General features: G+C 43.6%; 1 protein-coding gene across 4 annotated transcripts in view; it reads left to right on the top strand.

The window, feature by feature from the left end:
- The window catches only part of NACC2 (NACC family member 2), a 388129-nt gene that overhangs the window by 270961 nt on the left and 101378 nt on the right, over positions 1-15790 (top strand). The gene's annotated exons all lie outside the window — the stretch shown is intronic.

Genomic DNA, 15790 nt, shown 5'->3' with positions numbered 1-15790 from the left:
TATATATCCCTAAAGAAAACCTATTTACAAATGTTTCGATTTAGCACAACATGTTGTAGCTTCATCAGACTTGGTAAAAGATCTTCAGTCCGAATAGGGTTTATATCATTGCTGAGGAATACAGTTCTGCCTGATCTGATTGCACAGTTTTCTATAATACTTCTGTGTAATAGAAGTAATACTATCAATAGAGTTGTAATAGCTATTTGTGTTTTTAGGTGAGTTCTCCATATGGAGGTCTGTGACACATACCAAATATGTGAATTCAATGTAATGAACCACCTTGTGCTGTTGTTTCTGTTCTGGACTTCTTGATTTCTTTGGGGCATCCTGCCACATAATTGCTGCGAATTTGCACAGGGTTTGGCATTACCCATTGCAGTAATTTTTTGCTTCTTTTGGAAATGCTTTGTTGCTCCCTCTGTCGTCATAGCCGTGTCTTCCAATGCTACCTGGCGGTACTTGCTTTTTCAAAGCACAACTGTATTATTTTAAGAAATAGCTGCCAAACTGCTCTCTCTTAATTTGAAGTTGGGTCAGTAGTGTTTGCGTGTCCCCTCTTCATGCATCCGTTTATCCGGGTCTTCTGTTGCCCTAAACCGCAGCCTCCTCCAATCCATGCCTTCTGCTTTACTTTCCATAGGTGTCCTCTCAGCCCCTTCTCCACCCTTTTGCACCATTTCCCAGTGTCTTCCTATTTGCTGCTGTTCCCCTCAATGCTTTAAGGGTGATAGCGGTCTATAAAAAACATGGGAGATGTACTGTGGGGGCCAGGACGGCAAGAAGTTCATCGGGTGCAATTGTTTGCAAGACGTTATCAGTGCTGTCAGACTCAGAATTGTTCCATTTTGACTTATCTTCACTAATGTAAAAGTGAAGCAACCAGTCATGAGAAGTGGCAGAGACCCCTGCCATGGTTCTCACCTGGTGGATCCAAAGAAGATGACCTGCTGTGCCAGACGCTCCGGAGAAGCCCAACAGGTCTACCTAACCAATGCGCCTGTTAAGAAAAATATGGAACGCAAACTTGGTAGTCTCATGCCTTACTTTAGAAGCCAATTGCTTGGGGGGGGGGTTAGGATATGAAGGTGACTGGAAGCAGACCAATGACCATCGTATTCAATACAGTAGAGTAGCCAATGGAAGGTCGGTCAGCTCCAATAACTTCTTGGCATCAGGTGGTCCAGGTTGGGTTTCTTCATACGCTGCGTGTTTTAGATGGGACTGCTCCTTCACTCGATGATGCACCAATGAAAGGGGGTAGGACTGGAGAGGACGAGGTTGAGCGTGTGTGTGAAAAACCGGTCAGGAGCTGGGTCGAGGGTTAGTGCATTGCCCTTCGGAATCCCCCCGGCGAGAGCATAAATATCTGGGGGGGTGGGGGGGGGGGGGGGGGGGTGATCGGAATTCAGATGAGGGGGAAGTGACCTAACTCGTGCATTGTACAGTTGTACATCATGTTCTCCTGGTGTAAGAGGAGGATGCATGATTAGAGTTGGATCTGAGGAATGCACTTCGCTTGCAAGGTTAATTTAGAGTACAGGTAACATGGTGTGCTCTAACCCTTGGTCACATACCATCCCAAAAAATTGTTCACCACTTTGCTTCCACTAGGGACAGTATTTCAGCCTTAGCAGTCATTTTTATTAACTTTCTTGCCTGGCGTTCATCATGTATAGAATGCTTTTATAAAAGCAGAAAAGCTGTGAGTATTCCCTCTCTCTGAGACAGCTCACCGAGTTAAGACAACAAGGGTATGGGAAAGACTCCACCTGCCAAAGGGCTCTACTGGTTTTCGGAATTGTCCCCAGTTCTTGATCTTATTATCTTTCTTAAGGCCCGCCTTTATTTCCCACCTAGACTGTCAAACCTACTTCTGTTGTTCATTTAGCAGTTTTATATAGTGCAACCTCGACCCGAAGGTATTGGAGCGCTTTATATGAGCACCAGGTGCGTTGCACAAGGATACATTCATTATTTGGTAGGTACGGGGAGATTAAGTGATTTGCCCAGAATCGCAGGATATTGAGCCGACGCAGAGACTCGAACCTGGGTCCCCAGTTCCAAAGTCTGCAACTCCCATGCCTCCTGTGTTGGGAATTCCAACTCGTGCAATCGACCTTGTGCATAGTGTGGTGCTCCCGATACAAGGTGAGACACTCTTCTTCTTGCAGAGCTAGGAACTAATCATCTCAAACATTCCACCACACTCATGAAAGCTGCCAGGAAGAGGTCTGTGCTACAGGTGGCTACCACCAATAGTAGGGAGAGGAATTGAGTTGACTCCTCCACACACTTTCCTGCCATTGGGCGTCCCCAGACTCCCCCCAACCCCCTCTCTACCAATCACAGATTCTGATGGTTTGACTACTTTTACATCTTCAGGGGCATTCACAAAACACTGTTAATTCTTCTTTCGCTGTAGTCCACACTCACCTATGTTATGGCAGCTTTGGAAGCGTTTTGAGAAGACCGCGTAGAGGGACCATTCCAAAGCCTCTGTATCCTTTCAGTGCATTCCGATGTCAACCCAACAGCTGGAAACTTCCTATTTAATCTGCACAAATCCGTTCATCGAGTCTCTTATCAGGGGAAGAACCCACTTGAGTCACAGACAACACAATACCTTTTCTGTGTGTGTGCTCCTGAGGGCAGAATTTACTATAATACATCGTATTGCCCTGACGCACCTCTACCTGGCGTACTCCCAAGAAACTCATCTTCCAGTAAAGAACAGGGCTTGGGGAGGACACAGAGGAGTAGCATCCGTTTTGTCAAATTACAGCTCTCTCAAAGAAGGCTTTTATCATGGAGAAATATATATCTAAGCTGTTGACCAAATCATATGAACTAGAAAGAATACATGCCACCATCATGCACAGACCCACTTCTCAGCAACATTGTCCTCACAGACCAGCTCTGCAGTAACCTAAAACAAGTTACAGATGGAAGAGGGAGCCTCCCCCTGGACCCTTATTGGAACCCACTCAGAGGTTTTGAACAAGCACTATAATCCTAGGAGGAGATCTCTGACCCCCTGGACACAGCTCAAAGCAAAGGCTAAGGGACGGGTGTCTTTGATAGTGTGCATCTCCCAGCCCATCGAAGAAATTTGGTACCAGAAAGTTCACAGATCATTTCGATGTAATGGAACATCAGGGAATAGAGCTGGAGGGAAAATTGAAGAAATCATCTGGCGACCCTATTGAGCCTATAGTTTGCAGTGGGAATATAAAACCGCGCCGCTGTGTGGAGAGCTAAAAAAAGGCCGCTTCTAGTCTAACTCGCGGACGCAGAATATTCAACGCTGATCTTTTCAAGTTTTATAAACAACTAGTGACTATACAAAAGCACAATCTGCCACAGCTTCCTCTCACAATCTGTGCAAGGATGCTGTACTCCCAATAGTTTTGATTCATTCACTGAAGAAGCGTGCTTTGCACCTTTCCTCAGGTCCATCAGGCGCTTTACCTCACATAGATCGACTCACCTCTTAAGACATTATTACCTACAAATGACATCTGCAGTGCAAGGGCATGAAACCTCATACTGCTCACACTGGCATCACCAGCGAAAACATGTCAACCAGTGTAGTCTATCCAAAGCTCAAACCTGCAGTTGTCACCCCTCTGCTAAAAAAGTAATACATGCCTTGAGATCCTGCTCCACTACAGGATATTGTAGCCAGTTTCTTGCATTGGGAAATCACTGGAAACCATAGTGAACGACAAGTGCTTACTCAGCTATGACCGGCTGGGCTTCCAAGCTCGGCGTGGCACCGCACTTGTGAAATATAGGTAAAAGCTTCATCTCTAGACATTGAAGCGCCCTATTATATTTAAGCTTTTTCTAGGCTATGCATTTAGCAGTGGCCTGAGCCCAGCATAGTAGTGTAACTCAGTGTATGATGCTCCTTAGGCACCTTTCTATCCGAATTAAGGTACTCGCTTATCTGTCTGAGGCTGTCAGGGACTAAAGATACACTTTTTTTAGTACCACAAACCTCAATTTTCTTACATATGGAGTTGATTTTCTTGTCCCTAGGCAGGTAAACAGTGACGGCTCATTCAGATCTCAATCTGGGTACAGTTTTGGGCTGTGGCAAAATCCTAATGATAACACTGACCATGCTGTACTTATTGTCGACTGCTGGTCCTAACTTGGTTCCACACTTTTCTTCAAAACGGTTCTTAGCATCTTATATTAACCTTGTGGCAACGTTCAGTAATGACCACAGGTTCTCCCCACAGACCAGTTCAGACCCCATAAGCGTGTCCTACCATCTTCCTCTGTTACTTTAAATAATCCAGAAATCTTGGTGATCTTTGTAATCGTAAAATTCCCGCTTGACGTCTTTAAATGCTGTTGAATGGGTCTCCCAATAAAAACAAAACCCCACCACCCCTTGCTGCAAAGCTTACATGTGGCTTACCACCATCAGTATGTCCACCCTGCTGTCCCACCACTGGCTGCCAATCAAAGACAAATCTCAAGTAGGACCTTGTGCATCTAAATGGTATTGCTGCACCAAAGGCTAGCTCTTCCAGGTTTTTCAGCCTTATCGGTTACGTGTATAGTAAGGCCTCCATCCTTTAACTTCCCCTCTTCTTATGCAGATGGATAGTTCTACTCTGGAGGAAGATCTCTGCATATCCACTACATGTTCAATGGTTGACCCTCTGGAGCATTCTCCCACAGCACACAAAGTTTGAAACAGAGTTTTGAGATTCCACAAAAAGCAAAGCCGCTTATCTCCATGCCACCTACAGGCTCCTAGCTGTCCTGACCTCTGCGATAAATGGACCTCTGACATATCTAGCCAGTTACCACCAAACCTCTGTAGACCACCAGGCAGCATCCATGCAGAAAGCACAACGTGCAGGTATTACATGGACTTGCTGACCCTCTCGGTTTGTTGATTGTGTCCCAAGGATGCCAATTTAGTGGACAGACCGATTGTCAATCTTTTTATACCTATCGCTTCCTGTTTGCTGCTGTAGGGCTCAAAGGGAACCAGGTATGCAATCAAGGCCTTTAGATATGGCTTATACTTTTCTTGACATGTCCTTAGTACTCTCCAATGCTTGGGTTAACCAAGTTGCCACAGGACCCAGGAAAGGGCATGGCAAGAGAATCAGCTGCTAACTCTGAATTATTTAGCAACCCCCAATAGCGACTGCCTTCACCTGCTAGACTGTTCGCTCATGCTACTCACTCTCAACTTCACAAAGTTGCCTGAGGCAGCAGCAGTGTGTAGTAACCTGCTTCTTATGTAATGCATCTCCCTGGCCCTGGTTCTCTGCCTGATGCTCTAGCTATATGATGTCATTTGGAATGTTATGGATGTTTGTACTTGAAGGGGGAGCAGTTGGAGAAGATGGGCTGAGCAGCCAGGAGGCTGCTCCTGGTGGGGCTTATATTAAGACTTACAATGGAATTTACCAAGATGTAACTTGAAGAATAAACTACAACTACAAGAGCTGTCTACCAGACTTCATTGATTTCTACATTGGCGACAAGGGTGGGATGAGGATGTAGTTGTTTACAAAACTGATAATTATGTACGTCCACGATTCTTGGGTTGTGCTGTGCCCCAGTGGTTTCAGTGTGCCTAGTTTGTATGGCAAGCCGACTAGATTGCTTGATGTGTTCTTTGTTCTTGCGTGTTGTGCATGTTTTGTTTTCCTAAAGCAGTGCAATGTCTTATGACTGAAGTGGCTGCTGATGCAGTCTCCGGGATCCAATGCAGGCGTCTTAGTACACTACCGCTCACTCTTTTAAGACCTGAGGGACAGGCAGCCCAGGGAACTTGGGCCCAAATGGACTCAAATGGTGCCCTCCGTTGCACAGGGATAATGCCATCCAATCTACAGTGCCGTTAGTACAGATTAAAATACTTCCTAGAGCCTGTGATTGCAGGTCCAGCCTGTTCGTGTTAGTGCAGAGCACTCAAACTGCTTGTGTTGAGGACAGGACTTTTTATCTCACCTTCTGAGGGTGTTTTGCACTTTTCTCATTTTGGTAAATAGTTTGAATGAATGAATGTTTAGCACATGTATTTTGTGCCTACCACCTTCTGCATGGTCTCCTTGCACTTATCACTCACAATGTCTAAAAGAAGTAGGTTTTAAGAACTACCTTAACTCTTGAAAATGTGAACATGTCCCCGAGCTGGAGGAGAGCAAGTTCCAGACGATCGGACTGACCACAGAAAAGGCTCTGCCCCCTAGTTTTCATTTTGCCTCATGGGACTGCCAGGGGGGTTTCTTCCTCACTTCCCAGTTTGTAAAGTGGTGATTAGTGATGGATGTGTTGGCCATGAGAGATCGGACCTAGGTAGTAGGTACACTTGCACCGTATTTTCAGAACTCTGTCCTGAGGTTTAAGGGCAACCCGGACTCTGTGTTGGCGATCTTGGGTACACATGATGACCTTGAGCTCCCCAAATTCATATATGCCCTACACAGATTGAACTTGATGATGGCTAGAGGGGATGTATCTTGCAAAAGGGCTGCAATCATGTCCCTGTTCTGGAGAGGTGGTGGATAAAGTGCAGGGGCTAGTGTCTGACTATGGTGATATCCATCTGTGGAGGTCCGCGTGGTGAGATGCTTAGTCTATGAAGGTTGACGTAGTGGTATACCTAGCCCATGCTGGCGTGCATACTGGGGTACCAGATTGGCTGTTGAATGGTGGAGTTGATGTGGGTGATTGGGGTTTTCACTGCTTGATTGCAGATAAGGAAATAATCTGCCCTTACAATGCAGCTTTCACCATTCTTAAAGATATATATATAATATAATATAGTGTTAAATGTTTTAGTTTTCCTCATGGTCTCCTCATTGTTTGTCACTTAAACTCAATATAATGATGTTTAATCCGAGAAAGTGATGATTGTTAAATTATGAGTGGTGGCAGAGTTCAGCTTCAGAGCCTCTCTTGAGTACATTGGCCAAACACTTTCACATTCTAGTGGACACAGGAACCAACTCTTCTAGAAGAGAATCTTATATTTGCGCTCACTAGAAATAGCCTAAAGCGGCTTCTGAAGTCACGCTTGAAGCCAGTAACGATTAAATAGCTGGTTGCAAAAGATAAATGAGTATGTCCGAAGACAGGTTTTATTTATTTTATTTGGCATGATTATTTAGCATATACAAGGTATAAAAGCATCAAAGCTCTTCACATAAAAGCTGTGTAGACTCCACAGGAGGAAATAATAAATATACTTAGTGTAGAGTCCATCGAAACGGAGAATAACTCGATAAAGTATATCATTACAATACATTAATAAAATGCCAACTATACTTTGTCCTAGTCTGGTGCCCTCATGAACCTTTTGAGTCGTAGGTAATAGCAAGCATGACTTGTGTGTACTGAAGCCTTCTTTGTTCTGCTTCAATAAGCTGCATGTGCTGATGACATTACACTACAACAAAGTGTTCCGCCATACAGATCCATGTTGTTGCCTAAGAGGCAAGGGATGAATTAGGGAGGGACTCTGGCAGAGGCAAGGTGGAAAGGTGTGACCCTGGAAGGGCCTTAGAAAGGGTGGGGTTTGCACAAAGTAGACAGTGATTGAGAGAGGATGAATAAGAGGGGAGAAACTCAAACGTGGATCTTTTGCGATTGTTGACAATGTATTCTTAATCTCAGCTTGATGGTAACTTAAGAGACCCTGTGGTATTTCCTCTCTGTGTCATAATTAATAGTGGGCCGAACTCGTGGATATTCACTCCACGGAATTCCAGGGAGTTGCCTCCAAAGTCCACAAGATTCCATTGAGTTTCGCTGAATTTTAACACATCGTGTTGTTTGTGCTGATTTTTAGCACCGGGAGCTTGTTCCGCTATGCAAATTCAGTGCAAACTGCCTGATGCGGCGCTCCAGAGGGCACGGCTTCTTTGCTGCCGCTTGAGTAGAATTTTCTGCTTCAGCTGCAGCTTTCTCAATGCGAACCGTAGCGACCTGTTGCGACCGCCCGCGTTGGGAAATCTCTCCAAGGCATTCTAGCGATCAAAAATCGCACTGGGGGACACAAATTCTTGCCCGCCAACTTAGCGCTGCCAAACCGCGCGTGCGAAAATACTGCCATTCGGCGGGTGGCAGAGTTTTGCCAGAATTCCTCGCTCCAAGCAAAGTGGGTAAAAGTCTGCAAGCAGGCAGATTTCCTCTCTCCCCCCCCCCTCCCACACACACACACACACACACACTTCTTCATATTGACCTCTGCCAGTGTGAATCTTTTTAGCGGCATGCTTGTTTCTGGAAAATCATTCCATACTTCTTTTTGATTAAATTATTTTTAGTGAAGTCTTTCCAGCTATTTAGGCCACGTTGCATAGGTCTAATGTTTCAATGGTAATATTTTTCTGTTCGATAGTCCTGTTCTCATCTTTCCCCGCCTGAGGTCTGAGCGCCCAGTCTTTTGATTCTTTGCACAAAGTATGTGGTGCTAATTTGAAAAGTTCATCTGCTCTTAAGTTTATTCTCCCTTCTTCCATACAGCCTTTTTAACTATCTTTTAGTGTGCCTTATTTTAAATATCTTTTCCAATTGTGCTTACCCCATCAAACCCATGGACCTTAACCCCTTGTATGCTGATGACGGAACTGCTCCGTCATCAGCTGCGGTGGCGCTGTGCTGATGACGGAGCGGTTCCGTCATGGCCCGCCTGCCGCTCATCCGCGGCGCGAAATCCGCGCCTGCGCTGAGCGTTCTATTGAGCGGGCGGGGCCATGACGGAACTGCTCCGTCATAAGCACAGCGCAACTGACGCTGGTGACTGAGCGGTTCCGTCACCAGCATGCGCCCGCTGCTCTTCCGCCCTGCCCCCTTAGCACTGCGGCGGAATAGCCGCCGCAGTGAAGGGGTTAAAGAAACCTGGCACATACCTGTCAACTTGAAGAACAATCTCACTGTGTGAGAGGTCGGGCCTTGAAGGGGGCAGGCCTCCTTCCAAGAAGTACCTACGAGGCACTTTTGAAGCCCATCCCGCCGCTAAGCCCCCTCTTTCCTCCCCCCCTGGTGCTGATTTCCTGGGGTATTATCGCACCCCTTAATGGATTTCGGTAGTTCAGAGCCTTTAAGAGTTTGAGTGGTTTTCAGCTCGTTTTCCCTGCCACCATGTGATATCGACTAGTCACCGGGTGACCGTGTAGTGGGAGCCGATATTGTGTGTCGCACTGTGGTAATGTGTGAGTTGACAGGTATTCTGGCATTACGTCTCCACTGTGTCGACACCGGCTGGCATGATACATTCCCCTCATTATTGATGCAACCACATGTTTGATTGTTGTCTGAAGTCGAGAATTTATTCATTTTGCACATCTTGCCCTGACATGATTTTTTAATGAACTCTCCGCGAGTAAGCCTACATAGCAGTGCTTGAACAAACTCAAAATAGTTGCACCAGAACCAAGCAACACAGAGAGGGGCTTATTGGGCCCAAACGCCACTGCAAGAAATCCCCTGTGACATGGGTCCGAGATGAGATTTTCCTGAGTGCTAGGTATGTTTTATAGGAAGCTCCTGTAACACTCTAGGCACACTTTAGTAGCATGTGAGTAAGACTTAAGAGATGCTGTTGGGGAGGGGCTGTTGATGAGAAGAACGACCAGGAAGAGCTTTTCAAAAAACAGTATTGAGTGTTTTAAAAAGTCAAAATAATGTTAATAAAAATAGTAATAATGAATTTTGTGAGAAATGACTCAGCAGGTTTAGGGAGCGTTGTGAGCAAACTTTTTCAGTCATGCTGTGAAGCTCCCTAAACCCTTTGCTAGTAGATTTAACAAAGACAAGTTAAAGACTCAAAGTATTCTTATGACAACTTTTAGTTGCGACACTTGAACACACCTAGTGTTTTGCTTTGCTTAGGGCAGAAGGTTCACCAACTCTTAAAAGCATCAGTACTTCAATCAGGCAATCAAATAATCTTTATTAGATAATTCCCCAGATGATCTTAAAAGACCTACATGATTTAAAACACACTTGGATTAATAAACAGTAAAAAAAAAATTTTAATGCAGCAATAAAAATAGATGTTCCACAGACACAAAAGCCATAAAAACAGACCTGTTCTAAAAACGTGAGATAATGTAATGCAATAAAATCACAAAACCCAGGACATAAAATACAAGTAGAATTGAGCGTTCATTTGTTTAGAATAACATTGCCTTTATCACACATAAAATGCCCCTCAAAAAAAGCTAACCAAATAACAGGTATCTTGATCATTTAGCTGCTGAGAAGAGAAAAGCAGCATTGCACATAGTAAATGTGTGCCCACGCAACAGAGGCATCAGCACTTAAATAGCTAAGAATGTTAAATGCAAACCTTGTAAACATGCAAATGTATTGTGTAGTTTCCCTCCAAAAATTCAAAGCAAAGTAGGAATGGGAAAGTGTACCCATTCTATTCTAATCCAGTGGGAACTACTGTCTATGGAACTCAGTACAGGTCTGCGGAAAAGAGTAAAATATTAGAGTTTCTATGGGAGTATTCAGCACGGCCTGGGCCAGAATATGGCCAACCTACAAACGCTTTGTGACATGTAGTGTTATGTGAGTTGAAAATTCTGCCTTTGTCTCTTTCCTGGAGTTTGAAGCGGTGAACTAGGCACCATGTCTTAATTCAGTGACTGGCTCCATAAGGTCTGGTCCCCTTGGTGAAGAATTGGCACAAGGTTCAGGCAGCAGAAACTAGCAATTGACAAACAGTGTGAATAGTTAAGAATAAAAGATGTTCCTAACCTGGCTATTGCAGTATTTGGTTTTGAGAATCTTCTTGTCCTTCCTAGTGCCCAAATAACGTGGAACTTTGGATAAGATGGCAGACGAGGCCTGTATTTATTTTTTCCAAGCCTAATACACACTTCATCGATTTCAGCATTGGTGAACAATAAACTAATACCCAGTGGGAATACCCACATACATCAAGTGTGACACATCAGAAACATCCACCAGGTACATAGACAAAGGTCCACTGCATCACTTTCTTTGTGTTTGGGATACCTTCTTCAGTTTTGAAGAGTAGGGGATACTTTTGATGTTTCCAAACACTTCCAAAAACGAAAATTCCTCTTCCTTGAGAGCCAAATCAGAGAGGATCCCTCAACCAACAGTTGCAGGTTTTGAGAAGAGCAAGAAGCCTCTTCCTGCCGCCATCAGTGGACCTCCAAGCAGTTACCGGTGATTTAAGACCTGTTGTGTGCGAGTCACATTTGTAAAAGTACTACCTGCGGAGGAGACCAGTAGTGGGGCCTTGGTTGATATTTTTAGATCCTATCACTTTATTTGTGCAGATAGAATGCTCCAGCGGGTGCTGCCATCTGCTGATGGACCCGGACTCAGTAGTGTCTTCTACACGTCCAGAGAGAAAATAGTAGTTTGCCACCTCATGGGTAGCGTGTGAAGAGTCGCGGTGGTCAGTCTCAGTGACCCATAACCTTCTCTCCGCCTGTCCACAGCCGGTGTTCTAACCTGTCTTCAGTGTCTTAAAAAAAAACAGATACAGGCCAACCTAAGAAGATGGTGTAACTTCTGAACCTACAAAGGCTAAGGACATCCATTGGCGAGCGGCTGCTATCCCGCTGAGTCAGACCTCACCTCTGCCCTCCCCCAGCAAAGGTCCAGCCCCTATTGAGGCATCCCACCCTGCCTGGTGGGTACCTTTGTGATGAAGCTGCACTTGTCTGTGCAGCAAATATACTTCCATGATTGCTCAAGTACCAAGAAGGACGCCATGTTGATATGTTCCACTTGGTTTTTCCTTTTTATTAACCAACCCTCAGAGGTGGGGTCGTTTCTGAAAGTAAACAGAGGATTTAGCCTTGACTTAGGGACATTTTGTTTCCTTTCTGAGACTGCCACAACTAGACATACGTTAGGGTTTTTGCACGTTACCCTTGATCTAGTCTTTATCTTAATGTAATTTTGGTCTGTTTGCCAATGTGAATAAGGTTACAAGGGCAGGAGATGACCTACATTGTATTTATTTGATCACAAATCCATTTTTTTCAGTTGTTTGGTTACATACAGAGTATAAATAGGATCTGTATATACGGTGTCATGTCAAAATTGTGAAACCCTCCATGTTATGTCGATTGTTGGGAGCTGGTCTTCCGGGTGATTTCTTTTTCTCTTCCTGTTGATCTTGTAAATGTTGTTGTTGGTGAAATACAAGCACTGGCTTCAGTAGGGGACTTTCTAATGCTTCTAGTGTGTGCCAGTAGCTATATATAGTTTATATGTTTTATGTTCGATGCTCTCCGAAGATGGTGGCACAACATGTTCATTTGAGAGTGCATTGTTTTGGTTCAGTGAGTGGTTCCCAGAGGTTTATCAGACTCTGCTTTTCTTTCTCCTAGAAAAACGTCTCTAGAGTATCCTTGTGTTTTAGTCTGACACTCAGTTTTTCAGCGTGCTCATGTTTTTCTTTTTCGTCGATTACTTTTGAAATGTAAAATTGTATTTCTATCGGTTTGGTTATGAAACAGTCTGACATAGATTTGTTCTTATTCTTTGTCAAGACAATTGATGTTTTTCATTCCTGTAGTTGATTGTGAATTGAGTGTTCAGTAGGCCTCTGTTGATCCATTGATAGTTATTCAATTATTCTGCCAACCTCTTCCCCCCCCCCCCCCCCCCCCCTCCTCCCATCAATACCACATTTTCTGTCTGGTTTACAAAAAGGCTCTCATTGCAAATGCTTTTATTTTCAAATTCTGCTATGGTTAAATGTTCTTTTTCTGCAGCGAAGAAGCATCCTTTATTTTTTCTCCTTTTGTTTGGAAGTTAAACTTTTCTTTGAAGGTGAAAAAGTATTTGTTCGGAGGGATTTTAGCCAATTTAAGGCTGAAGTGCAAAGATTTGCTGTGTGGTATTCCCCATTTTTCTCAGTAAAGCCCAATTATCTTTAGGACTAATCGGTGATTTGTGTTGTACAGTGCCTATCTATCCATGGTAAAAAGGAAGTCTTGAAATATGGAAGCATACACAGATTTCCTTTTCAGTTAACCCTTGTACAACCATGCCCAGCATGACTGAGGGTCACAAACATTAGTTACAACTTCCGAAAGATGTCACAGTCCCCCAGAAATTAGTACAGTATGCAAGGAACAACTACAACACACTCGTACCAACTACATCTGCCATCATCCCAATGGGAAGCTATGACATCATGCGTGTTACATCCCACCCTTACTCCGGACAGGCTGCCATAAGGAAGCTCAGGACCCACTCGAAGTACTTCCACACGAGACACTAGAGTGCTACAAATACAGCGGTTTATTACTGTATCCGAGACCGAAGGATTGATGGTCCAGAGGTAAGTTTACACACTCATGGCCAGCAGAGAGACAATCATTGGCCCAACACTCAGGTGAACGTATGATTGGGTACGATTGGTTACTTCACTTAACCTTTCTTCAAACTTCAACTGTTTATTCCACCTGCATGGCAACTATATTTAGCCTACGATTGATTCCCACTAGCAGTATTTTTCCTGCAAATACTAGTGAATACAAGCATTTAGTGTAGGACAATGCACGCTAACTGAAGTGTCCTCCACACCAGCACTTCATGTTGAAGCACTTTCCTTCTCTTTTACACTAGGTTGTGTGGCACAACCTTCAAAAAGTATGGCTCTTATTGGAACTGTCATTTAAACATATGTGAGCCCATTGTCTCAGTGGTAATAGTTACTTTCCACTCATAGAACCTTGGAACCCTTACTGATGAAGACCCAACCAAGACGTCGCCTTGGACGAGACGAACATGTATACCGATAGAGCTAAGGGAACCATTAATTCCCCCAAAGAATTTTGCATTGCACCGATAGACCGCTACCAAACAATGTATCCGTGAAACTGCTGGTAGCTCTCGAGAATATCCCCTGATTGAACTGGACTGGAATCACTGTTGATACTTTTGATAGCCCAACTGGTGGACAGTAGTGGCTTGTACAAGGAGCTGTCGGACTGCCCTTCAGTTCCAGTTTCTTCACACTGCCTTGGAGCTTTACTCAAGAGCAACTGCCTTTTCCCAACCCCTGGGAAAAGCGATTTATCGATACAGTCTTAACTCCTAATGCATTGTGGTTTACATGATCGATTTTTACTGTTTAATTTAAACAAAAGTGGATTGTGCCCATAAGGAAACAAATGTGAAGTGTGCCACACACAAAAGGCATGAAACCCAGTGTCTTGATGGCTTATTTTCCTTTGGCGATAAATGACAAAACTCTTATTTTAAGAATGGTAATGATGATCGCGATAAAATTGTCATCTTCGAAAAAGAAAATCTATATTCATGGCCATAAGAGGTTAATCAATTGTTAGTTTTGATCTCTTCTACCTGCGGCAGTCAGCAGCCTGGCCACATATTAGGAGTGCCAACAAGAGCTTCTTCGTGAGAAAAGCAAAGGTAGGGCTGATATCTGGAACTGACCCTATAATGGACTGGATGCATGTCCATCATGTTACACAAACTACAGTGGACTTTTAAGAACATATATTTTTGTTAAAAAACACCTAAATCTGTGATACTTCTTCGAGGCTAACCTCCATTTCACATTGACTATAAATGATGGCCCTTATTTGAAGTTATGATATCTCGGCCACTTTATTAAACGTCCCATGGGCTGTAATGCACTTATAAAACGGCGGACTGGATATACACCAGGTTTGTGACCTATTACGTCGTCCACCGCACTGGAAATATATAGGTTATACACACATTATGGTATCTTTGGCCCAAGCTGGATATTTATATCTGTACATCAGTAACGCACATCCTCAAAAGTTGTTCCAGGTATCAATGGATGGAGCGCAAACCTACATCATCTGGGTATATGATGCTGATGCAGGTCTAGAGTTGATGGCTGCATCTACTTTGGACTTGGCATTGACGTACAGAGCACATGATGGGAGGCAGAAAGACTGCACATTAAAAAATATATATATTTTTTTTAAAGATTTGTCCGGGAATTTCTCTCTCAAATGAAGCATCTCACAACTTCACATTACCTAGTGATGCATGGAATATATGTTTAATGTGTTCCCTCGCATTTTGGAACAGAAACACTGCTCTTTTTAAAATATGTATTTCTTTAATAGTTGGAGCTATATTTATCTGCTGTCATTTAGAGGCAAATTCGAGTTAAAAGTTTTTTTTTATAACATTACGTTTTAAAATCCTGTCGCGTGCTGCTTGGCAGGATGAATGTAGCCCTGGTGCGAATTGTATGAAACTGCTGAAAATCTGAGTGTCCCCTTTCAGGCTGTTGCTTGGTGTCGCTCGTTGCAATTTATTGCAGGACTAGATCTGATCCGGTTTTATGTTTTTTAAGAGATGCTAATTGAGTGTTTGATGATGCCTAAAAGATAGAACATTCCCTAACTATTGGGAGTGTCATCTTGAATTGAAAAGGATAGCACAGTTCAAAATTGTCTATAGTCAAAGAATGGAATTGTTCAAGTAGTACAAGTACAGGTGCAGAAAAGTTTGGTGACAATAGGGAATTGTTGCAGGATCTCGCACCCACCTTCCTACTGGGTAGTTTAAAGGGTTTTGGCACTCAGTGAGACGTTACTAAAGTGCACTGCACTCATCACTGTTTAAGCCTCGCCTGAGTTTGTTTTTAGTGGATTTATTTAATAAAATATTGAATAAATCTGAATTTTCTAATTGTATATTTGCTCATTTTTGGATCGCTAGAACATCCTGTGACGAACAAAACTTTTTTAAAAGCCAGTGGAATGATTTGACTAGCTCAGTGGAGTTAGGGGGG

This window comes from Lissotriton vulgaris, chromosome 5 (assembly GCF_964263255.1).
Source record: "Lissotriton vulgaris chromosome 5, aLisVul1.2, whole genome shotgun sequence".
Classification (NCBI taxonomy): domain Eukaryota; kingdom Metazoa; phylum Chordata; class Amphibia; order Caudata; family Salamandridae; genus Lissotriton; species Lissotriton vulgaris.
Note: the sequence above shows the minus strand (reverse complement) of the source record. Positions and strands in the feature narration are given on the sequence as shown.